Source organism: Phalacrocorax aristotelis, unplaced genomic scaffold (genome assembly GCF_949628215.1).
Source record: "Phalacrocorax aristotelis unplaced genomic scaffold, bGulAri2.1 scaffold_33, whole genome shotgun sequence".
In the NCBI taxonomy this organism is placed as follows: Eukaryota; Metazoa; Chordata; class Aves; order Suliformes; family Phalacrocoracidae; genus Phalacrocorax; species Phalacrocorax aristotelis.
In genome coordinates this window covers 234454-243740 of record NW_027441368.1, presented here as the reverse complement: position 1 = coordinate 243740, position 9287 = coordinate 234454, and positions in this window count along the sequence as shown.

Sequence of the window (9287 nt, the reverse complement as noted above, 5' to 3'; positions counted from 1 at the left end):
CTGGACACACCGCTCCCTCCCCACGCTACTGCTAAGGGCCCCTGCACCAAGGGGGAATCCAGTGCGCTTGAGGGACGGCTTGCTGCCTTCACGACAGGGCCTGGGGGCGGCCTAAGGCTATGCAGCACGCTTATGGGGAGGTGCCGGAGCTGGGGGCAGGCGCACGGGGCAAGGGGGGCCCGGGGAGGCTGAGCGGGACCTCCGGTGGGCCGGGGACGCGGCCATCATCTGCGCCCTGGGCACGGGGAAAAGGTCATCGTCCTCCTCCTTTCCCTCTTCCCTTCTGTCAGCTCCCGGGGAACTCACCGCTTCTCGGGAAGCGGCCGCACCCGCAAGCCCCCAGTAATCAACACGAAGCCAACCCCAAAAATACACCTCGCGTACCGTACGCGCCACGGCCGCCCGGCACCCGAGCGCCGGAAGACCGCGCCTCCCGCCATGCCCGGCGAACCACGTGACAGGGCCGGCAGCCACTGCGCCAGGAATACAGCTCCCGGCATGCTCTGCGGCACAACCCGGCCGCCCGGCAGCCGCAAGGACTACAGCTCCCGGCATGCTCTGCGGCACAACCCGGCCGCCCGGCGGCCGGTTTGATGCGGAGCCACCCAGCATCCCTGCGAGCACAGCTGCAGGCGCAACAGCAGTTACGCAGCCACAACTAGGCACTAAACAAAGGCTTTCCAACACTGGAGGTCTAGAACAGGTAGACATTAGCACAGAAGCACAAGGGGCTCCGTCACCCTGCACAAATCTCCCCGTGCCTACACACGCACACGTTCAGAAGTTAGTTATCAGAAAACGCCCGACTCAGCCATTTGCCACAGTCACGAGACTCACGACATGATAACACGACATGACACACGAGGTGGGCTCAGAGTTTTAAGGCAAGAAATACCTCCCACGCCCCCCACCCGAGATCTTTCAGGGTCCACACCTGCCATCGCCCCGCACCAAACCTACCCGGCCAAAGGCTTTCAGGTGGCCCGAAACACTGTACACAGAAAATAACCAGGGACAGACCTGCATTGTTCGGAAGCGAACGATGCCCGACCGGGGCTCCTCTGCGGGGCACGGAGCCCCCCGGCCCCGCCCGGAGACACACACCCGCCCCCCGCTGCCCGAACTCACCCACCAGCGCTCTCCGGCCCCCGGACACGGCCGCGCTGCTCTCTCAGGCGGCTGCCGCAGGCGAGGCTCGGGCACCGCCAGGCCTCCAGGCGTCCCGAGGGGCTGCCGGCCACCGCAGGGGATGGCTGCCGGCGGCCGGACCGCCGCGGCGCTCCCCGCCCAGCTCCGAGCAGGCTCCGCCGGCCGCGGGCTTCCCACGCCGGGCCGCAGAGGGGCCCCGGCACCGCACAGGGACGCCTCGCGACCCGGCCGCCACACGCACCGGCCCTTCGGCCTCCACACGCACCGCTCCCGCCCCCGCTCCGACGCGCCGCGCACGCGCCACCGGAAGCCCGAGCCCCGCGGGGCGGCCCTTAAAGGGCGGCCGGAAGGAACGGCCCCCACCGGCCCCGCCACCGCGCCCAGCCGGTGAGCGCCAGCGCCCCCTGCTGGCCGGGCCGCGCTCAGCTCGCGAGGGCGCCGAGGGCCGGGCGGGGCGGGACGCGCCGGCTCGGGGCCAGCGCCTTCTCGGGGCGAGCGGGAAACCCCTGCGGGCCCCGGTCACGGCCGGGCAGAGCCGCGCGCCCTCCGAGAGCTGCTGAACGCGGCTGCCGCTCGTGACACATACCGAGCCGTCCGCGACGGGAGCGGGCAGAGGAGGAAGGGGCCGGCGGCCGCGGCGCCCTGGCCCCAGGCGGGGGGGGGGGGCTGGGGCCCGGGGGGCCGCCCCCCTACTCACAGTTCCCTCACAGTTCCCTCACAGTTCCCTCACAGTTCCCTCACAGTTCCCTCACAGTTCCCTCACAGTTCCCTCACAGTTCCCTCACAGTTCCCTCACAGTTCCCTCACAGTTCCCTCACAGTTCCCTCACAGTTCCCTCACAGTTCCCTCACAGTTCCCTCACAGTTCCCTCACAGTTCCCTCACAGTTCCCTCACAGTTCCCTCACAGTTCCCTCACAGTTCCCTCACAGTTCCCTCACAGTTCCCTCACAGTTCCCTCACAGTTCCCTCACAGTTCCCTCACAGTTCCCTCACAGTTCCCTCACAGTTCCCTCACAGTTCCCTCACAGTTCCCTCACAGTTCATCCCATGGACGGAACCGGGACCTACTGTGAGGCACTGGGAAAGAAGTGGGAGGAAGCCGGGACAGACAAATATAGCCCAGTATGGACTAGACCAATATAGCCCAGTATGGACTAGACCAATATAGCCCAGTATGGACTAGACCAATATAGCCCAGTATGGACTGGAGGGAACTGCGAGGGAACCGCGAGAGAACCCCACAGAACAAACCATGGGGCACGAGAAGGCAGAGAATTAAGAATTAGGGACAGGGAGCCAGAAAAAAAAAAAAGAAAAAAACCAAAGGGAGACAGAGAGCAAAAGGAATCGCAATGCGTACGGAGAGAAGAGAGAAACAATTCTAGCATAGGGTCACGGGGGAGCCAGGGACAGCAAGATGGAGAAAGGACAGAAGCTACAGGCTACAGGGCAGAGAGGGAAGAATTAATGAATAGACACAGAGAGATGGGCAGAAAGACATGGAGAAAGGCTAAAGATCACACGGCCTACAGGGAAGAGAGAAGAGAGGGAGGAATTTTAAAAACAGGGGCAAGAAGCCAGAGAGAGGGAGAGAGAAGCAACAATAAAATGGGGACAAGCCACAGGGCAGCGAGGAGGGAATCAATGAATAAGAACACGAGACCAAAGAGAACACAATGTAGAATGGAAAAAAGGAACAGCGGCCTACAGGGAAGGAGGAATTAAAGATCAGGGACTGGGAGGCAGACAGAGACACATGAAGAAACAAGTGGAAAAAAAAAAAAAAAACACAAACCAACAGCAATGGGCTACAAAGACAGAGAGGGAGGAAATGAGGAAATAAAACATCGCAGCAAGGAGCTGGACAGAGAGAGATGAGGACAAACAAATAGCACGGGTCCACGTGACAGAGAACGTGGAATTAGAACACAGAGAGAGGGAGCCGGACAGAGAGAGAGGCCGAGAGAAACATCTAGACAGGCTACAGCGGGCAGAGGCAGGAATTAAAACCTAGGGACAGGGAGCTGGACAGAGAGAGATGGAGGTCACAGGGAACAGCGGTGGCTGCAGGAAGAACAGGAATTCATGAATAGGGAAAGGGAGCTGGACAGAGAAGAACTCAGAAAGGCAAGAACAGTAGCAGGGTACAGAGCAGAGAAGACGAATTAAAAAGCACGGGGGGAGCGTTGAGGCAGACAGAGAGAGATTAAGAAAAAAGTCACGGGCTACGTGGCAAAGCAGGAGGAATTCAGAAACGAGGATGGGAACCAAGGGAGAGTGTGCTGGTGAAGGATAACGGGCATTAAAAGTGAGGGACGGGGAGCTGGGAAAAGCGAGGCAGAGAAAAACAGAATCACAGAGAGAATCACACAAAGCCAAAAAAGAAGAAACTGAACAACAGGAACAGGTGTAACCAAAGCGATGAAATCAACCAACCAGAGACGGTGTTCCATTACGGGAACATGGAGCGTACCAATCAGCGCACCTGTCGATCTGCATTTTAGTGCCTAGGCGATCGTTAATGTCAGCAGAACAACAGACAACATGCTTCTGTCAGAAAAGGATGACAAAACGCGGTTTCGCTTAGCGGACTGAGAAAACTAGCCAAGACTGCCAAGAGTAAGAGCCGAGAAGCTAAAAGGTAATTCCGGCAGGGGGAGATCGCGACCACCGACTCACAGACCACCACCGACCCAAGTAACACCACCTACTCAGAAGAGAACAACGGAAGAGGACAACCGAGCCTGCGCAGTGATTGACATACGGAACGAGCAAGTTTGTACCCATCGCTAGACAAGACAATAATGACTATCTATGAGTATGTAAAATTTTCATCTACAAATTGTACAGGAAAGGTGCGTGAGGTACGCACGCCAGGAGGAGCGATCCCCCGTGCATCCGGCGCCGTGAATATAGAATGCCTGCTCTTTAATACTAAATTGGTGTTGAGGAGTCGTTTCCGATTTTAACGCGTTTTTCGGTAACAGTTTTGGCACCCCAGGTGGGAACCTGCTTTTGAATCTCGACGGATCCGTGGGATCGTGGGACCTGCAGCCGGCCCCGAGGAATTCTCCGGGAGAGCTTCCGATCCCCGGGCCAGAGAATTCTGAGCAAGATCCCCTGGATTGAGGTAAACAAGGCATTCTTTGAAGAAGAAACTTAGGTAGAATAATACGTGGGGTTAGTTTCCCACATAGGATAGGATAGCGGGTTTGAGTCCCACAGGCCTGCCCGTAAGGCGCGGCGAAAGCCACGCAGGGTCGGGGCCAAGAGGTGCCTCGGTTGGTAAGTCTCTGCTAGGCGAAAGCCTGTGGAGCGGGACCCGAGGGTAGGGGAGTCTTCAACAGGGGGTTGAAGTCTCCAGGGATATCTAGCAGGGGGCTACAGATCCCAGTGGCAGATTTCCAGTGAGACCTCTAACGGGGGTTGGAGTCCCTCTGACTAGTATTTGTGATAGTGCACTATCACAACTACTAGTCGACTGGGAGACGGGAGCATTACTGAGTAGGAAACCTATCCCACAGAGAACACCTTTGCGATGTATTTTGAAGCACTGGAAAGACGTCGGGGGCGGTGACCCACTAACTCGGAAACCATTAATTGAATATTGCAATCATTGGTGGCCAACGTATCAATTGGAAGGTGGGCACAAATGGCCAGAACACGAGACATTGCAATATCGTACCATCTTGCAATTAATGTTGTTTTGTAAAAAGGGAAGGCAAATGGGAAGAAGTGGCATATGTTGATTTGTTCTTTACACCGTGGAATCATCCCAAGCAGCAGAAACAGCGTGAGGTATGTCCACAAGATTCTACGGCAATGTTTCTGAAAAGAGGAAAACGTGGTGAGAACTTGAAAGAGTGTTGCTCTACTTGTGATACTGGATACTTCGCTTGATGAAACTGACAAGAAAATAGTATGGAATACAGCCAGAAGGCAGGTGCAGGGAGCACATGCTAACAGGAATTTACAGAGAACAATGAATAAGAATTGTCCATCTACAAATCCCGAGTGGGACCCTAATCAGCCAGGACCCAGGGGAATGTTGACTAGATGTCAGAGAAAGATTTTATTTGGAGTAAGACAAGCAATGCCAAAAGCAATAAATTGGTCAAAATTTATGAAGTGAGACAAGAATTAAGTGAGTCCCCTTCAGCCTTTATGGAAAGACTGAAGGTGACCACCAGAAAATATACTCATTTGAACCCAGAAAAACCAGAAAAAGCAATTCAGCTGGTCTCTATATTCATAAGACAATCAGCCCCAGATGGGGGCGGGGGGAGAGAAAACAACCTTCAGAAACTAGAACAACCTGAATCCAGAGATCTGGGTTAAATGCTTGAAGTAGCTTGGCATGAAGGAGACCAGGGGAATCAACCCTAGCTGAACACCTGGTTACACTGAAGCTACGGAATGAAGAAATAGAATTTTTGGTAGATACGGGAGCCACTTATTTGGTATTGAATACACGTGAAGAGAAATTTGATCATAAATCAGTAGATGTTGCTAGCGCAACAGGGCAAAGAAAAATTAGCCCCTCTCAGAGCCATTAAAGTTTAAATTGGAGAAGCAATGGGCAACTCACCAGTTTCTGCATATGCCTGAATGTCCACTGCCTCTGTTATGACGAGATCTATTAGGTCAATTAGATGCTCAAGTAACTTTTAAAGATGGAGAGATTAAATCACTAATACCAGAATCAAAAGCCACAGAGGCGAGAGCGTTTATGTTACAGGATTCCTCCAGGGAGGAACGGGTTCCCGAGGAAGTGGAAAACGTAGTAATTCCTTTGGTTTGAGCGAGCGGAGCTCCGGAGCGATCTAAGTGGGCAGAGCCGGTAAAAGTAACCTTAAAGCCTGGAGCCAAGCCCGTAAGACAAAAACAATACCCTATTAAGCGAGAGGCTCGAAAAGGATTACAGAAGTTAATTATAAAATTTTTCAGAATATGAGCTTTTAGTGGAATGTGAATCAGAATATAGTACTCCTGTGTCGCCAGTAAAGAAATCTAGAGGCAAAGAGTATTAGCTAGTTCACGATTTAAGGGCTATAAATCAGGTGGTCCAAGATATACATCCGGTAGTAGCTAATCCATACACTTTACTGACCTCTTTTAAAGGAGGAGCATAAATGGTTTACTGTACTAGATTTGAAGGACGCCTTCTTTTGCATACCTCCAGGCATAAAAAGTCAAAGCCTATTTGCTTTGCAATGGGAAAGCCCCACCACAGAATGAAAGACACAGCTACCATGGACCGTACTTCCACAAGGATTTAAAAATAGTCCTACGATACTTGAGACTCAGCTGGCAAAAAAAAATTAGAGATATAATAAAAACAGAACCCAGGGAGAGGCATCTTGTTACAGAATGCGGATGACATTCTGATAGCGGCACAAAGTAAAGAAAAATGTTTTGAAATTTTTAGATTTTCTGGGCCAAGGAAGATGCGGAGTTTCCAGAAACAAAACCCAAATAGGAAAAGAAGCAGCCATTTATTTAGGATTTGAAATATCTCAAAGACAAAGACAATTAGAAAGTGAAAAGAAAGAAACTATTTGTCAAATTCCCGAACCTAGCAGCCCGAAGGAACTGAGAGCTTTTCTGAAAACAATGAAATAGCATCAGCTCTGGATTCTGAACTATAGACTGTATGTAAAACCATTATTTGAGGCATTGAAAGACTCAAAAGGATAAATATTTAACCTGGATGCCCGGATGCCAAACGGCATTCAAAGAACCGAAAAGAGCCTCGATGATCGCCCCTGCATTAGGCCTACCTGATTTCGCTAAACCTTTTGAGTTGTTTGTCCACGAAAGACAACATTTAGCCCTTGGAGTGCTGACACAGCGACTGGGAACCTGGAAGAGACCTGTGGGCTACTTCTCCAAACAACCTGACCACGCGAGTAAAAGATGGCCTAGGTGTTTACGGGCAGTAGCAACAACAGCGCTGCCGATCCGGGAAGCCCCAAAGTTAACAATGGGACAGAAGATGACAGTATATGTCCCGCACATAGCGGTGACTGTTTTAGAACAAAAGGGGGGTCGTTGGCTATCCCTTAGCAGAATGTTGAAATATCAAGTTGTTCTGTTAGAACAAGACGATGTGGAATCGAAGACTACTGCTATACTGAATCCTGCTATGTTTTTAACAACAGAAAACCTTACGGACAATTTAGAACACGATCGCTTGCTAACTATTGAACAAGTCTATTCCAGCAGACCAGACCTGAGACACAAACCTCTGGGAAAATCCTGATCTGGAGTTGTTTACAGATGGAAGAAGCTCTGGGCGAGAAGAGAAGCGAATGGCCGGATATGCTGTCGTTATCGCCGCCGAGGGAACGGAGTCAGGGGTGCTGCCTGCAAACACCTCAGCACAGAAAGCAGTATTGGTAGCATTGAAGCGAGCTCTGCGAATGGCAGAAGGACAAAGGATAAATATCTAGACTGATTCCAAACGTGCATTTGGTGTGATCCACGATCATGGAGCTATTGGGAAGGAGAAAGGACTGCCATCAGCCCAAGAATCATCAATACAGCATAAAGAAGAAATTCTCCAACTTCCGGAAGACGTGCAGAAACCAAAAGAAGTGGCGGTAAAGCGTTGCAAAGCTCATCAATTTGGCCAGACGGCTGTAAACATAAGCAAACGACTGACCGATAAAGCTGCAAAGAGGACTGCAGAGCAAGGTATCCTTGCACTAGTACCAGTAAAACAGATCAGAATTCCAAAGTTGAAACCGAGATATAATAAATTGGATGAGCAATTAGCAGAACAATTGGAAGCATCACAAAACACAGAGAGATGGTAGGTAACACCAGAAAAACAAGTAATAACAACAACCACCCCACAAGTTATGACAGAACTTGCAAAAGAAAACCATGAGCAAACACATTAGGGTGTAGGCGCTACGGTTTTGAGTTTAAAAACATCTGTAGCGTGTGTAGGCATGACAAGAATAGTTAAACCCATAGTAGCTAAGTGTCCAATCTGTCCTAGAAATAATCCCCTGAACCAAAGGAAACAACCTTTAGGAGTAACAAAACAAAAAATTCTCCCGGAAATTATTAGCAAATTAAGTTCTCTGAGTTACCCAGACAAAATAGATATAGCAGTATTTGTCAGTGCTGATTGACAAATTTTCTAGATGGCCAGAAGCTTTCTCGTGCTGCACCGACAAAGCTAGAGTAGTAGTTAAAACGTTGCTGAAAGAAATAATACCAAGATTTAGAGTGCCAACGGGAATGTCCTCTGATAGAGCACCACATTTTTTTGCAGAGGTACTTCAACAAATTAATAAAATTTTGGGTAGAAAATGGGACCTGCATACACCCTGGAGACCACAATCAAGTGAAAAATTTCAGAACATGAAGCAAACACTAAACTGACATAGTGGAATATTATTGATCTAGGATGGAAGTATTGAGAAAATTATTATTTCAGAACTTCCAAACAGGGGAAATGTAACCAAAGTGATGAAATCAACCAGAGACGGTGTTCCATTACGGGAACATGGAGCGTACCAATCAGCGTATCTGTCGATCTGCATTTTAGTCCGTAGGCGATCATTAATGCGAACAGAACAACAGACAACGTGCTTCTGTCAGAAAAGGATGAAAAAACGCTGTTTCGCTTAGCGGACTGAGAAAACTAGCCAAGACTGCCAAGAGTAAGAGCCGAGAAGCTAAAAGGTAATTCCGGCAGGGGGAGATCGCGACCACCGACTCACAGACCACCACCGACCCAAGTAACAGAAGAGAACAACGGAAGAGGACAACCGAGCCTGCGCAGCGATTTACATACGGAACGAGCAAGTTTGTACCAATCAGCAGACAGGACAATAATGAATAGGTATGAATACGTAAAACATTGATCTACAAATTGTACGGGAAAGGTGCGTGAGGTACGCACGCCAGGAGGAGCGATCCCCCGTGCATCCGGCGCCGCGAATAAAGAATGCCTGCTCTTTAATACTAAATTGGCGTTGAGGAGTCGTTTCCGATTTTACCGCGTTTTTCGGTAACACAGGGAGTCAGATCAAGAGAGCCAGAGAACAACAAAACACCGACAGGCTACAGGACAGAGCAGGAGGAATAAAAAAAAAAAAACGGAGCCAGAGCCAGGCAGAGA